Source organism: Schistocerca gregaria, chromosome 2, assembly GCF_023897955.1.
Source record: "Schistocerca gregaria isolate iqSchGreg1 chromosome 2, iqSchGreg1.2, whole genome shotgun sequence".
In the NCBI taxonomy this organism is placed as follows: domain Eukaryota; kingdom Metazoa; phylum Arthropoda; class Insecta; order Orthoptera; family Acrididae; genus Schistocerca; species Schistocerca gregaria.
Window position 1 is genome coordinate 968,118,724 of NC_064921.1, and position 16,227 is coordinate 968,134,950.

Below are 16,227 nucleotides of genomic sequence, written 5' to 3' on the forward strand. Positions count from 1 at the left end.
CCTCAGCTGCTGGTCCCAGTATCTCTCCGTTTTGGGTGCTGCATGCGCGTGCATTTAACAAACGTGCATGCGATGTACTATTTCCTGGGAAACGAATCGAATCGTTGTACGCGTCAGTCCTTAGTTATAGATATAAGTAATCGAAGACGGCTTAATCCTGCTTCGTAGATTGCTTTCCAGAAGACGCACTTGCCAATATCATTGGCCGGTGGTCCGACATGCAGTTTGCCCTGTTGCATGGCTTACTTTCAGAGACTCGCTAGTTTATCGTAGTGCCTGGTTGTCGCGAAAGTGAAAAGTAGGGCCTGTCTGGGATTTGAACCGGGGACCTCCTGCACCCAAAGCAGGAATCATACCCCTAGACCAACAGGCCGCACAAGAAAGCAGGTGTGCACCCCGCCACCTACTGAGATCCTGCCTCACTTGCTAGTTGCAGCATCCAGTATGGACCATCTTCTCAAAGAGGTTTCTTAATCCGACACCTACAACATGAACTGTGCTGAGGACCAGTGTATGTGAAGGCTGAAAGAGCTGCTTGAGTTGTGTGACAGTATGTCGATCGTGTGAAGTGCAAATGTTATCGTGTCACGCACCATCCGCCCACTACATAGCGTTGTGTGTCAGCACGCACTTTTCGACAGTACTCTGTGTCCATAGCTGTTTTCGTAGCTAGGCTGCATCCAGCACAAAGCATCCACTACACGAAAGTGGCTGTTGAGCGATTTTGATTACCTGACCCTTTGACATCACTTCATGTACGAATAATGGCAAGAATTCTAGCTACATTCTAAGTTGCTCCCTCCACTTTCAGCCTACTTGGTTGCTTCATTAGCCACGCAAACACTTCCTGAGGACGCTACATGTAATAAATCGCAGCTTATCGTTTTAATGTTAAGATGCTGCTCAATTTAAGTCCGCTAGAGGCACCCGGTACCATGGTGTAATGGTTAGCACTCTGGACTTTGAATCCAGCGATCCGAGTTCGAGTCTCGGTGGAACCAGACTCTGTGTTTTGCGATCGTTTCTAGAAATGTGTACGAGCTGGTAGTTGGAATTGTATATCCAGAATTTTAGCTAGGATCATGTAATGCAAATTGTTAATAGCAGTCCACACGTGAATGGGGAACGCACCAAATGCTTATGCTTTTGCTACTAGGATTAATAACGGAACGTAAGGGGTTCAACTGCGAAAAGACGACCTCAGCTGCTGGTCCCAGTATCTCTCCGTTTTGGTGCTGCATGCGCGTGCATTTAACAAACGTGCATGCGATGTACTAGTTCCTGGGAAACGAATAGAATCGTTATACGTGTCAGTCTTTTGGTATAGATATAAGTAATCGAAGACGGCTTAATCCTGCTTCGTAGATTTACTTTCCACAAGACGCACTTGGGAGTATCATTTTCCGGTGGCACGACATGCAGTTTGTCCTGTTGCATGGCTTACTTTCAGAGACTCGCTAGTTTATCGTAGTGCTTGGTTGTCGCGAAAGTGAAATGTAGGGCCTGTCCGGGATTTGAACCCGGGACCTCCAGCACCCAGAGCAGGAATCATACCCCTAGACCAACAGGCCCCACAAGGAAGCATCTGTGCACCCCGCCACCTACTGAGATCTTACCGCACTTTCTAGGTGCAGCATCCAATCTGGACCATATTCTCAAAGAGGTTTCTTAATCCGACTCCTACAACATGAGCTGTGCTGAGGACCAGTGTATGTGAAGGCTGAAAGAGCTGCTTGAGTTGTGTAACAGTATGTCGATCGTGTGAAGTGCAAATGTTATCGTGTCACGCATCATCCACCTACTACGTTGCGTTGTGTGACAGCACGCACTTTTCGACAGTACTCTGTGTCCATATCTGTTTTCATTGCTAGGCTGCTTCCAGCACAAGGCATCCATGATACGAAAGAGGCTGTTCCGCGACTTTGATAGCCTGACCCTTCGAGATTACTTCATGTACGAATACTGGCAAGAATTCTCGCTACATTCCAAGTTGCTCCCTCCACTTTCAGCCTACTTGGTTGCTCCATTAGCCACGCAATCACTTGCCGAGGACGCTACATGTAATAAATCGCAGCTTATCGGTTTAATGTCAAGATGCTGCTCAATTTAAGTCGGCTAGAGGCACCCGGTTTCATGGTGTAATGGTTAGCACTCTGGACTTTGAATCCAGCGATCCGAGTTCGAGTTTCGGTGGAACCTGACGCTGTGTTTTGCGATCGTTTCTAGAAATGTGTACGAGCTGGTAGTTGGAATTGTATATCGAGAATTTTAGCTAGGATCATGTAATGCAAATTGTTAATAGCAGTCCACACGTGTATGGGGAACGCTCCAAATGCTTATGCTTTTGCTACTAGGACTAATAACGGAACGTAAGGGGTTCAACTGCGAAAAGACGACCTCAGCTGAGGGTCCCAGTATCTCTCCGTTTTGGGTGTTGCATGCGCGTGCATTTAACAAACGTGCATGCGATGTACTAGTTCTTGGGAAACGAATACATTCGTTATACGTGTCAGTCTATAGGTATGGATATAAGTAATCGAACACGGCTTAATCCGGCTTCGTAGATTGCTTTCCACAAGACGCACTTGCCAGTATCATTGGCCGGTGGCCCGACATGCAGTTTGTCCTGTTGCATGGCTTACTTTCAGAGACTCGCTAGTTTATCGTAGCGCTTGGTTGTCGCGAAAGTGAAAAGTAGGGCCTGTCCGGGATTTGAACCCGGGACCTCCTGCACCCAAAGCAGGAATCATACCCCTAGACCAACAGGCCGCACAAGGAAGCAGGTGTGCACCCCGCCACCTACTGAGATCCTGCCGCAATTGCTAGTTGCAGCATCCAGTATGGACCATATTCTCAAAGAGGATTCTTAATCCGACACCTACAACATGAGCTGTGCTGAGGACCAGTGTATGTGAAGGCTGAATGAGCTGCTTGAGTTGTGTGACAGTATGTCGATCGTGTGAAGTGCAAATGTTATCGTGTCACGCACCATTCGCCCACTACGTAGCGTTGTGTGACAGCACGCACTTTTCGACAGTACACTGTGACCATAGCTGTTTTCATAGCTAAACTCATTCCAGCACAAAGCATCCACCATACGAAAGTGGCTGTTCCGCGATTTTGATTACCTGACCCTTTGACATCACTTCATGTACGAATACTGGCAAGAATTCTCGCTACATTCCAAGTTGCTCCCTCCACTTTCAGCCTACTTGGTTGCTTCATTAGCCACGCAAACACTTCCTGACGACGCTACATGTAATAAATCGCAGCTAATCGGTTTAATGTCAAGTTGCTGCTCAATTTAAGTCCGCGAGAGGCACCCAGTTCCATGGTGTAATGGTTAGCACTCTGGACTTTGAATCCAGCGATCCGAGTTCGAGTCTCGGTGGAACCTGACTCTGTGTTTTGCGATCGTTTCTAGAAATGTGTACGAGCTGGTAGTTGGAATTGTATATCGAGAATTTTAGCTAGGATCATGTAACGCAAATTGTTAAGAGCAGTCCACACGTGAATGGGGAACGCTCCAAATGCTTATGCTTTTGCTACTAGGATTAATAACGGAACTTAAGGGGTTCAACTGCGAAAAGACGTCCTCAGCTGCTGGTCCCAGTATCTCACCGTTTTGGGTGCTGCATGTGCGTGCATTTAACAAACGTGCATGCGATGTACTAGTTCCTGGGAAACGAATAGAATCGTTATACGTGTCAGTCGTTAGATATAGATATAAGTAATCGAAGACGGCTTAATCCTGCTTCGTAGATTGCTTTCCAGAAGACGCACTTGCCAATATCATTGGCCGGTGGCCCGACATGCAGTTTGCCCTGTTGCATGGCTTACTTTCAGAGACTCGCTAGTTTATCGTAGTGCTTGGTTGTCGCGAAAGTGAGAAGTAGGGCCTGTCCGGGATTTGAACCCGGGACCTCCTGCACCCAAAGCAGGAATCATACCGCTAGACCAACAGGCCGCACAAGGAAGCATCTGTGCACCCCGCCACCTACTGAGATCTTGCCGCACTAGCTAGTTGAAATATCCAATCTGGACCATATTCTCAAAGAGGTTCCTTAATCCGACTCCTACAACATGAGCTGTGCTGAGGACCAGTGAATTTGAAGGCTGAAAGAGCTGCTTGAGTTGTGTAACAGTATGTCGATCGTGTGAAGTGCAAATGTTATCGTGTCACGCACCATCCGCCCACTACGTAGCGTTGCGTGACAGCACGCACCTTTCGACAGTACTCTGTGTCCATAGCTGTTTTCATAGCTAGGCTGCTTCCAGCACAAGGCATCCATGATACGAAAGTGGCTGTTCCGCGATTTTGATTACCTGACCCTTTGATCTCACTTCATGTACGAATACTGGCAAGAATTCTCGCTACATTCCAAGTTGCTCCCTCCACTTTCAGCCTACTTCGTTGCTTCATTAGCCACGCAAACACTTCCTGAGGACGTTACATGTAATAAATCGCAGCTTATCGGTTTAATGTCAAGATGCTGCTCAATTTAAGTCCTTTAGAGGCACCCGATTCCATGGTGTAATGGTTAGCACTCCGGACTTTGAATCCAGCGATCCGAGTTCGAGTCTCGGTGGAACCTGACGCTGTGTTTTGCGATCGTTTCTAGAAATGTGTACGAGGTGGTAGTTGGAATTGTATATCCAGAATTTTAGCTAGGATCATGTAATGCAAATTGTTAATAGCAGTCCACACGTGAATGGGGAACGCTCCAAATGCTTATGCTTTTGCTACTAGGAATAATAACGGAACGTAAGGGGTTCAACTGCGAAAAGACGACCTCAGCTGCTTGTCCCAGTATCTCTCCGTTTTGGGTGATGCATGCGCGTGCATTTAACAAACGTGCATGCGATGTACTAGTTCCTGGGAAACGAATAGAATCGTTATACGTGTCAGTCGTTAGATATAGATATAAGTAATCGAAGGCGGCTTAATCCTGCTTCGTACATTTACTTTCCACAAGACGCACTTGCCAGTATCATTGGCCGGTGGCATGACATGCAGTTTGTCCTGCTGAATGGCTTACTTTCAGAGACTCGCTAGTTTATCGTAGTGCTTGGTTGTCGCGAAAGTGAAAAGTAGGGCACGTCCGGGATTTGAACCCGGGACCTCCTGCACCCAAATCAGGAATCATACCCCTAGACCAACAGGCCGCACAAGGAAGCATCTGTGCACCCCGCCACCTACTGAGATCCTGCCGCAATTGCTAGTTGCAGCATCCAGTATGGACCATATTCTCAAAGAGGTTTCTTAATCCGACTCCTACAACATGAGCTGTGCTGAGGACCAGTGTATGTGAAGGCTGAAAGAGCTGCTTGAGTTGTGTAACAGTATGTCGATCGTGTGAAGTGCAAATGATATCGTTTCACGCACCATCCGCCCAGTACGTAGCGTTGTGTGACAGCACGCACTTTTCGACAGTACTCTGTGTCCATAGCTGTTTTCATTGCTGGCCTGCTTCCAGCACAAGGCATCCATGATACGAAAGTGGCTGTTCCGCGATTTTGATTGCCTGACCCTTCGACATTACTTCATGTACGAATACTGGCAATAATTCTCGCTACATTCCAAGTCGCTCCCTCCACTTTCAGCCTACTTGGTTGCTCCATTAGCCACGCAATCACTTGCCGAGGACGCTACATGTAATAAATCGCAACTTATCGGTTTAATGTCAAGATGCTGCTCAATTTAAGTCCGCTAGAGGCACACGGTTTCATGGTGTAATGGTTAGCACTCTGGACTTTGAATCCAGCGATCAGAGTTCGAGTTTCGGTGGAACCTGACTCTGTGTTTTGCGATCGTTTCTAGAAATGTGTACGAGCTGGTAGTTGGAATTGTATATCCAGAATTTTAGCTAGGATCATGTAATGCAAATTGTTAATAGCAGTCCACACGTGTATGGGGAACGCTCCAAATGCTTATGCTTTTGCTACTAGGATTAATAACGGAACGTAAGGGGTTCAACTGCGAAAAGACGACCTCAGCTGCTGGTCCCAGTATCTCTCCGTTTTGGGTGCTGCATGCGCGTGCATTTAACAAACGTGCATGCGATGTACTAGTTCCTGGGAAACGAATCGAATCGTTGTACGCGTCAGTCCTTAGGTATAGATATAAGTAATCGAAGACGGCTTAATCCTGCTTCGTAGATTGCTTTCCAGAAAACGCACTTGCCAATATCATTGGCCGGTGGCATGACATGCAGTTTGTCCTGTTGAATGGCTTACTTTCAGAGACTCGCTAGTTTATCGTAGTGCTTGGTTGTCGCGAAAGTGAAAAGTAGGGCACGTCCGGGATTTGAACCCGGGACCTCCTGCACCCAAAGCAGGAATCATACCCCTAGACCAACATGCCGCACAAGGAAGCATCTGTGCACCCCGCCACCTACTGAGATCCTGCCGCAATTGCTAGTTGCAGCATCCAGTATGGACCATATTCTCAAAGAGGATTCTTAATCCGACACCTACAACATGAGCTGTGCTGAGGACCAGTATATGTGAAGGCTGAAAGAGCTGCTTGAGTTGTGTGACAGTATGTCGATCGTGTGAAGTGCAAATGTTATAGTGTCACGCACCATTCGCCCACTACGTAGCGTTGTGTGACAGCACGCACTTTTCGACAGTACACTGTGACCATAGTTGTTTTCATAGCTAGGCTCTTTCCAGCACAAAGCATCCACCATACGAAAGTGGCTGTTCCGCGATTTTGATTACCTGACCCTTTGACATCACTTCATGTACGAATACTGGCAAGAATTCTCGCTACATTCCAAGTTGCTCCCTCCACTTTCAGCCTACTTGGTTGCTTCATTAGCCACGCAAACACTTCCTGACGACGCTACATGTAATAAATCGCAGCTAATCGGTTTAATGTCAAGATGCTGCTCAATTTTAGTCCACTAGAGGCACCCGGTTCCATGGTGTAATGGTTAGCAGTCTGTACTTTGAATCCAGCGATCCGAGTTCGAGTCTCGGTGGAACCTGACTCTGTGTTTTGCGACCGTTTCTAGAAATGTGTACGATCTGGTAGTTGGAATTGTGTATCCAGAATTTTAGCTAGGATCATGTAATGCAAATTGTTAATAGCAGTTTACACGTGTATGGGGAACGCTCCAAAGGCTTATGCTTTTGCTACTAGGACTAATAACGGAACGTAAGGGGTTCAACTGCGAAAAGACGACCTCAGCTGCTGGTCCCAGTATCTCTCCGTTTTGGGTGCTGCATGCGCGTGCATTTAACACACGTGCATGCGATGTACTAGTTCCTGGGAAACGAATCGAATCGTTGTACGCGTCAGCCCTTAGGTATAGATATAAGTAATCGAAGACGGCTTAATTCTGCTTCGTAGATTGCTTTCCAGAAGACGCACTTGCCAATATCATTGGCCGGTGGCCCGACATGCAGTTTGCCCTGTTGCATGGCTTACTTTCAGAGACTCGCTAGTTTATCGTAGTGCTTGGTTGTCGCGAAAGTGAAAAGTAGGGCCTGTCTGGGATTTGAACCGGGGACCTCCTGCACCAAAAGCAGGAATCATACCCCTAGACCAACAGGCCGCACAAGAAAGCAGGTGTGCTCCCCGCCACCTACTGAGATCCTGCCGCACTTGCTAGTTGCAGCATCCAGTATGGACCATATTCTCAAAGAGGTTTCTTAATCCGACACCTACAACATGAACTGTGGTGAGGACCAGTGTATGTGAAGGCTGAAAGAGCTGCTTGAGTTGTGTGACAGTACGTCGATCGTGTGAAGTGCAAATGTTATTGTGTCACGCACCATCCGCCCACTACATAGCGTTGTGTGACAACACACACTTTTCGACAGTACTCTGTGTCCATAGCTGTTTTCATAGCTAGGCTGCATCCAGCACAAAGCATCCACCACACGAAAGTGGCTGTTCCGCGATTTTGATTACCTGACCCTTTGACATCACTTCATGTACGAATAATGTCAAGATTTCTAGCTACATTCCAAGTTGCTCCCTCCACTTTCAGCCTACTTGGTTGCTTCATTAGCCACGCAAACACTTCCTGAGGACGCTACATGTAATAAATCGCAGCTTATCGGTTTAATGTCAAAATGCTGCTCAATTTAAGTCCGCTAGAGGCACCCGGTTCCATGGTGTAATGGTTAGCACTCTGGACTTTGAATCCAGCGGTCCGAGTTCGAGTCTCGGTGGAACCTGACTCTGTGTTTTGCGATCGTTTCTAGAAATGTGTACGAGCTGGTAGTTGGAATTGTATATCCAGAATTTTAGCTAGGATCATGTAATGCAAATTGTTAATAGCAGTCCACACGTGAATGGGGAACGCTCCAAATGCTTATGCTTTTGCTACTAGGATTAATAACGGAACGTAAGGGGTTCAACTGCGAAAAGACGACCTCAGCTGCTGGTCCCAGTATCTCTCCGCTTTTGATGCTGCATGCGCGTGCATTAAACAAACGTGCATGCGATGTACTAGTTCCTGGGAAACGAATCGAATCGTTGTACGCGTCAGTCCTTAGGTATAGGTATAAGTAATCGAAGACGGCTTAATCCTGCTTCGGAGATTGCTTTCCAGAAGACGCACTTGCCAATATCATTGGCCGGTGGCCCGACATGCAGTTTGCCCTGTTGCATGGCTTACTTTCAGAGACTCGCTAGTTTATCGTAGTGCTTGGTTGTCGCGAAAGTGAAAAGTAGGGCCTGTCTGGGATTTGAACCGGGGACCTCCTGCACCCAAAGCAGGAATCATACCCCTAGACCAACAGGCCGCACAAGAAAGCAGGTGTGCACCCCGCCACCTACTGAGATCCTGCCGCACTTGCTAGTTGCAGCATCCCGTATGGACCATATTCTCAAAGAGGTTTCTTAATCCGACACCTACAACATGAACTGTGCTGAGGACCAGTGTATGTGAAGGCTGAAAGAGCTGCTTGAGTTGTGTGACAGTATGTCGATCGTGTGAAGTGCAAATGTTATCGTGTCACGCACCATCCGCCCACTACATAGCGTTGTGTGACAGCACGCACTTTTCGACAGTACTCTGTGTCCATAGCTGTTTTCATAGCTAGGCTGCATCCAGCACAAAGCATCCACCATACGAAAGTGACTGTTCCACGATTTTGATTAGCTGACCCTTTGACATCACTTCAGGTACGAATACTGGCAAGAGTTCTCGCTACATTCCAAGTTGCTCCCTCCACTTTCAGCCTACTTGGTTGCTTCATTAGCCACGCAAAACCCTTCCGGAGGACGCTACATGTAATAAATCGCAGCTTATCGGTTTAATGTCAAGATGCTGCTCAATTTAAGTCCGCTAGAGGCACCCGGTTCCATGGTGTAATGGTTAGCACTCTGGACTTTGAATCCAGTGATCCGAGTTCGAGTGTCGGTGGAACCTGACTCTGTGTTTTGCGATCGTTTCTAGAAATGTGTACGAGCTGGTAGTTGGAATTGTATATCGAGAATTTTAGCTAGGATCATGTAATGCAAATTGTTAATAGCAGTCCACACGTGAATGGGGAACGCTCCAAATGCTTATGCTTTTGCTACTAGGATTAATAACGGAACGTAAGGGGTTCAACTGCGAAAAGACGACCTCAGCTGCTGGTCCCAGTATCTCTCCGTTTTGGGTGCTGCATGCGCGTGCATTTAACACACGTGCATGCGATGTACTAGTTCCTGGGAAACGAATCGAATCGTTGTACGCGTCAGCCCTTAGGTATAGATATAAGTAATCGAAGACGGCTTAATTCTGCTTCGTAGATTGCTTTCCAGAAGACGCACTTGCCAATATCATTGGCCGGTGGCCCGACATGCAGTTTGCCCTGTTGCATGGCTTACTTTCAGAGACTCGCTAGTTTATCGTAGTGCTTGGTTGTCGCGAAAGTGAAAAGTAGGGCCTGTCTGGGATTTGAACCGGGGACCTCCTGCACCAAAAGCAGGAATCATACCCCTAGACCAACAGGCCGCACAAGAAAGCAGGTGTGCTCCCCGCCACCTACTGAGATCCTGCCGCACTTGCTAGTTGCAGCATCCAGTATGGACCATATTCTCAAAGAGGTTTCTTAATCCGACACCTACAACATGAACTGTGGTGAGGACCAGTGTATGTGAAGGCTGAAAGAGCTGCTTGAGTTGTGTGACAGTACGTCGATCGTGTGAAGTGCAAATGTTATTGTGTCACGCACCATCCGCCCACTACATAGCGTTGTGTGACAACACACACTTTTCGACAGTACTCTGTGTCCATAGCTGTTTTCATAGCTAGGCTGCATCCAGCACAAAGCATCCACCACACGAAAGTGGCTGTTCCGCGATTTTGATTACCTGACCCTTTGACATCACTTCATGTACGAATAATGTCAAGATTTCTAGCTACATTCCAAGTTGCTCCCTCCACTTTCAGCCTACTTGGTTGCTTCATTAGCCACGCAAACACTTCCTGAGGACGCTACATGTAATAAATCGCAGCTTATCGGTTTAATGTCAAAATGCTGCTCAATTTAAGTCCGCTAGAGGCACCCGGTTCCATGGTGTAATGGTTAGCACTCTGGACTTTGAATCCAGCGGTCCGAGTTCGAGTCTCGGTGGAACCTGACTCTGTGTTTTGCGATCGTTTCTAGAAATGTGTACGAGCTGGTAGTTGGAATTGTATATCCAGAATTTTAGCTAGGATCATGTAATGCAAATTGTTAATAGCAGTCCACACGTGAATGGGGAACGCTCCAAATGCTTATGCTTTTGCTACTAGGATTAATAACGGAACGTAAGGGGTTCAACTGCGAAAAGACGACCTCAGCTGCTGGTCCCAGTATCTCTCCGCTTTTGATGCTGCATGCGCGTGCATTAAACAAACGTGCATGCGATGTACTAGTTCCTGGGAAACGAATCGAATCGTTGTACGCGTCAGTCCTTAGGTATAGGTATAAGTAATCGAAGACGGCTTAATCCTGCTTCGGAGATTGCTTTCCAGAAGACGCACTTGCCAATATCATTGGCCGGTGGCCCGACATGCAGTTTGCCCTGTTGCATGGCTTACTTTCAGAGACTCGCTAGTTTATCGTAGTGCTTGGTTGTCGCGAAAGTGAAAAGTAGGGCCTGTCTGGGATTTGAACCGGGGACCTCCTGCACCCAAAGCAGGAATCATACCCCTAGACCAACAGGCCGCACAAGAAAGCAGGTGTGCACCCCGCCACCTACTGAGATCCTGCCGCACTTGCTAGTTGCAGCATCCCGTATGGACCATATTCTCAAAGAGGTTTCTTAATCCGACACCTACAACATGAACTGTGCTGAGGACCAGTGTATGTGAAGGCTGAAAGAGCTGCTTGAGTTGTGTGACAGTATGTCGATCGTGTGAAGTGCAAATGTTATCGTGTCACGCACCATCCGCCCACTACATAGCGTTGTGTGACAGCACGCACTTTTCGACAGTACTCTGTGTCCATAGCTGTTTTCATAGCTAGGCTGCATCCAGCACAAAGCATCCACCATACGAAAGTGACTGTTCCACGATTTTGATTAGCTGACCCTTTGACATCACTTCAGGTACGAATACTGGCAAGAGTTCTCGCTACATTCCAAGTTGCTCCCTCCACTTTCAGCCTACTTGGTTGCTTCATTAGCCACGCAAAACCCTTCCGGAGGACGCTACATGTAATAAATCGCAGCTTATCGGTTTAATGTCAAGATGCTGCTCAATTTAAGTCCGCTAGAGGCACCCGGTTCCATGGTGTAATGGTTAGCACTCTGGACTTTGAATCCAGTGATCCGAGTTCGAGTGTCGGTGGAACCTGACTCTGTGTTTTGCGATCGTTTCTAGAAATGTGTACGAGCTGGTAGTTGGAATTGTATATCGAGAATTTTAGCTAGGATCATGTAATGCAAATTGTTAATAGCAGTCCACACGTGAATGGGGAACGCTCCAAATGCTTATGCTTTTGCTACTAGGATTAATAACGGAACGTAAGGGGTTCAACTGCGAAAAGACGACCTCAGCTGCTGGTCCCAGTATCTCTCCGTTTTTGGTGCTGCATGCGCGTGCATTTAACAAACGTGCATGCGATGTACTAGTTCCTGGGAAACGAATCGAATCGTTGTAGCGTCAGTCCTTAGGTATAGATATAAGTAATCGAAGACGGCTTAATTCTGCTTCGTAGATTGCTTTCCAGAAGACGCACTTGCCAATATCATTGGCCGGTGGCCCGACATGCAGTTTGCCCTGTTGCATGGCTTACTTTCAGAGACTCGCTAGTTTATCGTAGTGCTTGGTTGTCGCGAAAGTGAAAAGTAGGGCCTGTCTGGGATTTGAACCGGGGACCTCCTGCACCCAAAGCAGGAATCATACCCCTAGACCAACAGGCCGCACAAGGAAGCCGGTGTGCACCCCGCCACCTACTGAGATCCTGCCGCACTTGCTAGTTGCAGCATCCAGTATGGACCATATCCTCAAAGAGGTTTCTTAATCTGACACCTACAACATGAACTGTGCTGAGGACCAGTGTATGTGAAGGCTGAAAGAGCTGCTTGAGTTGTGTAACAGTATGTCGATCGTGTGAAGTGCTAATGTTATCGTGTCACGCACCATCCGCCTACTACGTAGCGTTGTGTGACAGCACGCACTTTTCGACAGTACTCTGTGTCCATAGCTGTTTTCATAGCTAGGCTGCTTCCAGCACAAGGCATCCATGATACGAAAGTGGCTGTTCCGCGAATTTGATTACCTGACCTTTTGACATCACTTCATGTACGAATAATGGCAAGAATTCTAGCTACATTCCAAGTTGCTCCCTCCACTTTCAGCCTACTTGGTTGCGTCATTAGCCACGCAAACACTTCCTGAGGACGCTACATGTAATAAATCGCAGCTTATCGGTTTAATGTTAAAATGCTGCTCAATTTAATTCGGCTAGAGGCACCCGGTTCCATGGTGTGATGGTTAGCACTCTGGACTTTGAATCCAGCGATCCGAGTTCGAGTCTCGGTGGAACCTGACTCTGTGTTTTGCGATCGTTTCTAGAAATGTGTACGAGCTGGTAGTTGGAATTGTATATCGAGAATTTTAGCTAGGATCATGTAATGCAAATTGTTAATAGCAGTCAACACGTGAATGGGGAACGCTCCAAATGCTTATGCTTTTGCTACTAGGATTAATAACGTAACGTAAGGGGTTCAACTGCGAAAAGACGACCTCAGCTGCTGGTCCCAGTATCTCTCCGTTTTGGGTGCTGCATGCGCGTGCATTTAACAAACGTGCATGCGATGTACTAGTTCCTGGGAAACGAATAGAATCGTTATACGTGTCAGTCGTTAGATATAGATATAAGCAATCGAAGACAGCTTAATCCTGCTTCGTACATTTACTTTCCACAAGACGCACTTGCCAGTATCATTGGCCGGTGGCCCGACATGCAGTTTGTCCTGTTGCATGGCTTACTTTCAGAGACTAGCTAGTTTATCGTAGTGCTTGGTTGTCGCGAAAGTGAAAAGTAGGGCCTGTCCGGGATTTGAAGCCAGACCTACTGCGCCGTAAGCAAGAATCATACCCCTAGACCAACAGGCCGCACAAGGAAGCATCTGTACACCCCGCCACCTACTGCGATCTTGCCGCACTTGCTAGGTGCAGCATCCAATCTGGACCATATTCTCAAAGAGATTTCTTAATCCGACTCCTACAACATGAGCTGTGCTGAGGACCAGTGTATGTGAAGGCTGAAAGAGCTGCTTGAGTTGTGTAACAGTATGTCGATCGTGTGAAGTGCTAATGTTATCGTGTCACGCACCATCCGCCTACTACGTAGCGTTGTGTGACAGCACGCACTTTTCGACAGTACTCTGTGTCCATAGCTGTTGTCATAGCTAGGCTGCTTCCAGCACAAGGCATCCATGATACGAAAGTGGCTGTTCCGCGAATTTGATTACCTGACCTTTTGACATCACTTCATGTACGAATAATGGCAAGAATTCTAGCTACATTCCAAGTTGCTCCCTCCACTTTCAGCCTACTTGGTTGCGTCATTAGCCACGCAAACACTTCCTGAGGACGCTACATGTAATAAATCGCAGCTTATCAGTTTAATGTTAAAATGCTGCTCAATTTAAGTCGGCTAGAGGCACCCGGTTCCATGGTGTGATGGTTAGCACTCTGGACTTTGAATCCAGCGATCCGAGTTCGAGTCTCGGTGGAACCTGACTCTGTGTTTTGCGATCGTTTCTAGAAATGTGTACGAGCTGGTAGTTGGAATTGTATATCCAGAATTTTAGCTAGGATCATGTAATGCAAATTGTTAATAGCCGTCCACACGTGATTGGGGAACGCTCCAAATGCTTATGCTTTTGCTACTAGGATTAATAACGGAACGTAAGGGGTTAAACAGCGAAAAGACGACCTCAGCTGCTGGTCCCAGTATCTCTCCGTTTTGGGTGCTGCATGCGCGTGCATTTAACAAACGTGCATGCGATGTACTAGTTCCTGGAAAACCAATAGAATCGTTATACGTGTCAGTCTTTAGATATAGATATAAGTAATCGAAGACGGCTTAATCCTGCTTCGTAGATTTACTTTCCACAAGACGCACTTGCCAGTATCATTGGCCGGTGGCACGACATGCAGTTTGTCCTGTTGCATGGTCTACTTTCAGAGACTCGCTAGTTTATCGTAGTGCTTGGTTGTCGCGAAAGTGAAAATTACGGCCTGTCCGGGATTTGAACCCGGGACCTCCTGCACCCAAAGCAGGAATCATACCCCTATACCAACAGGCCGCACAAGGAAGCATCTGTGCATCCCGCCACCTACTGTGATCTTGCCGCACTTGCTAGGTGCAGCATCCAATCTGGACCATATTCTCAAAGAGATTTCTTAATCCTACTCCTACAACATGAGCTGTGCTGAGGACCAGTGTATGTTAAGGCTGAAAGAGCTTCTTGAGTTGTGTAACAGTATGTCGATCGTGTGAAGTGCAAATGTTATCGTGTCACGCACCATCCGCCTACTACGTAGCGTTGTGTGACAGCACGCACTTTTCGACAGTACTTTGTGTCCATAGCTGTTTTCATAGCTAGGCTGCATCCAGCACAAAGCATTCACCAGACGAAAGTGGCTGTTCCGCGAATTTGATTACCTGACCCTTTGACATCACTTCATGTACGAATAAGGCAAGAATTCTAGCTACATTCCAAGTTGCTCCCTCCACTTTCAGCCTACTTGGTTGCGTCATTAGCCACGCAAACACTTCCTGAGGACGCTACATGTAATAAATCGCAGCTTATCGGTTTAATGTCAAAATGCTGCTCAATTTAAGTCGGCTAGAAGCACCCGGTTCCATGGTGTAATGGTTAGCACTCTGGACTTTGAATCCAGCGATCCGAGTTCGAGTCTCGGTGGAACCTGACTCTGTGTTTTGCGATCGTTTCTAGAAATGTGTACGAGCTGGTAGTTTTAATTGTATATCCAGAATTTTAGCTAGGATCATGTAATGCAAATTGTTAATAGCCGTCCACACGTGATTGGGGAACGCTCCAAATGCTTATGCTTTTGCTACTAGGGTTAATAATGGAACGTAAGGGGTTAAACTGCGAAAAGACGACCTCAGCTGCTGGTCCCAGTATCTCTCCGTTTTGGGTGCTGCATGCGCGTGCATTTAACAAACGTGCATGCGATGTACTAGTTCCTGGGAAACCAATAGAATCGTTATACGTGTCAGTCTTTAGATATAGATATAAGTAATCGAAGACGGCTTAATCCTGCTTCGTAGATTTACTTTCAACAAGACGCACTTGCCAGTATCATTGGCCGGTGGCACGACATGCAGTTTGTCCTGTTGCATGGTCTACTTTCAGAGACTCGCTAGTTTATCGTAGTGCTTGGTTGTCGCGAAAGTGAAAAGTAGGGCCTGTCTGGGATTTGAACCCGGGACCTACTGCACCCAAAGCAGGAATCATACCCCTAGACCAACTTTTTTTTTTATTTTTTTTTTGGGCCTCCCTTCTCCCCACACAGCCCATCCATTCGCTCTCCTTTTATGCCTTCTTCGGCGAGCTTCTATGCTATATCGACTGATTTTTGTTTTTCAAATTTACTGTGACAGTTAGGGAAATGAAATGATGTTTGGCTTCTTCGCCATGTGAGGCTTCTCCTCCGTAGAACTGAAAATTGAAAAATTAAGGCTTCTTGGGAATTAATAAATTGTCACTCTTGCTTCATACTGAAAAAAATTAAACAAAAATAGAAAGATTGT

The 16,227-nt window shown here is 46.9% G+C and overlaps 16 non-coding genes across 16 annotated transcripts; 11 read left to right on the plus strand and 5 right to left on the minus strand.

Annotated features, from left to right (window-relative positions):
• The first annotated feature begins 929 nt into the window (after positions 1-929).
• On the plus strand, positions 930-1,001 carry Trnaq-uug (transfer RNA glutamine (anticodon UUG)). The gene has a single exon. It is a non-coding gene; the product is annotated as a tRNA-Gln (tRNA).
• Positions 1,002-1,499: 498 nt separating this feature from the next.
• Positions 1,500-1,571, minus strand: Trnap-ugg (transfer RNA proline (anticodon UGG)). The gene has a single exon. It is a non-coding gene; the product is annotated as a tRNA-Pro (tRNA).
• Positions 1,572-2,127: 556 nt separating this feature from the next.
• Trnaq-uug (transfer RNA glutamine (anticodon UUG)) lies at positions 2,128-2,199 on the plus strand. Its single transcript has one exon. It is a non-coding gene; the product is annotated as a tRNA-Gln (tRNA).
• Positions 2,200-2,697: 498 nt separating this feature from the next.
• On the minus strand, positions 2,698-2,769 carry Trnap-ugg (transfer RNA proline (anticodon UGG)). The gene has a single exon. It is a non-coding gene; the product is annotated as a tRNA-Pro (tRNA).
• Positions 2,770-3,325: 556 nt separating this feature from the next.
• Trnaq-uug (transfer RNA glutamine (anticodon UUG)) lies at positions 3,326-3,397 on the plus strand. Its single transcript has one exon. It is a non-coding gene; the product is annotated as a tRNA-Gln (tRNA).
• Positions 3,398-3,895: 498 nt separating this feature from the next.
• Positions 3,896-3,967, minus strand: Trnap-ugg (transfer RNA proline (anticodon UGG)). Its single transcript has one exon. It is a non-coding gene; the product is annotated as a tRNA-Pro (tRNA).
• Positions 3,968-4,523: 556 nt separating this feature from the next.
• Trnaq-uug (transfer RNA glutamine (anticodon UUG)) lies at positions 4,524-4,595 on the plus strand. The gene has a single exon. It is a non-coding gene; the product is annotated as a tRNA-Gln (tRNA).
• A 1,697-nt stretch (positions 4,596-6,292) lies between these two features.
• On the minus strand, positions 6,293-6,364 carry Trnap-ugg (transfer RNA proline (anticodon UGG)). Its single transcript has one exon. It is a non-coding gene; the product is annotated as a tRNA-Pro (tRNA).
• Positions 6,365-8,118: 1,754 nt separating this feature from the next.
• Positions 8,119-8,190, plus strand: Trnaq-uug (transfer RNA glutamine (anticodon UUG)). The gene has a single exon. It is a non-coding gene; the product is annotated as a tRNA-Gln (tRNA).
• A 1,127-nt stretch (positions 8,191-9,317) lies between these two features.
• On the plus strand, positions 9,318-9,389 carry Trnaq-uug (transfer RNA glutamine (anticodon UUG)). Its single transcript has one exon. It is a non-coding gene; the product is annotated as a tRNA-Gln (tRNA).
• Positions 9,390-10,515: 1,126 nt separating this feature from the next.
• Positions 10,516-10,587, plus strand: Trnaq-uug (transfer RNA glutamine (anticodon UUG)). Its single transcript has one exon. It is a non-coding gene; the product is annotated as a tRNA-Gln (tRNA).
• Positions 10,588-11,714: 1,127 nt separating this feature from the next.
• Trnaq-uug (transfer RNA glutamine (anticodon UUG)) lies at positions 11,715-11,786 on the plus strand. Its single transcript has one exon. It is a non-coding gene; the product is annotated as a tRNA-Gln (tRNA).
• A 1,125-nt stretch (positions 11,787-12,911) lies between these two features.
• Trnaq-uug (transfer RNA glutamine (anticodon UUG)) lies at positions 12,912-12,983 on the plus strand. Its single transcript has one exon. It is a non-coding gene; the product is annotated as a tRNA-Gln (tRNA).
• Positions 12,984-14,109: 1,126 nt separating this feature from the next.
• Trnaq-uug (transfer RNA glutamine (anticodon UUG)) lies at positions 14,110-14,181 on the plus strand. Its single transcript has one exon. It is a non-coding gene; the product is annotated as a tRNA-Gln (tRNA).
• Positions 14,182-14,680: 499 nt separating this feature from the next.
• Positions 14,681-14,752, minus strand: Trnap-ugg (transfer RNA proline (anticodon UGG)). The gene has a single exon. It is a non-coding gene; the product is annotated as a tRNA-Pro (tRNA).
• Positions 14,753-15,307: 555 nt separating this feature from the next.
• Trnaq-uug (transfer RNA glutamine (anticodon UUG)) lies at positions 15,308-15,379 on the plus strand. The gene has a single exon. It is a non-coding gene; the product is annotated as a tRNA-Gln (tRNA).
• The last annotated feature ends 848 nt before the right edge of the window (positions 15,380-16,227 follow it).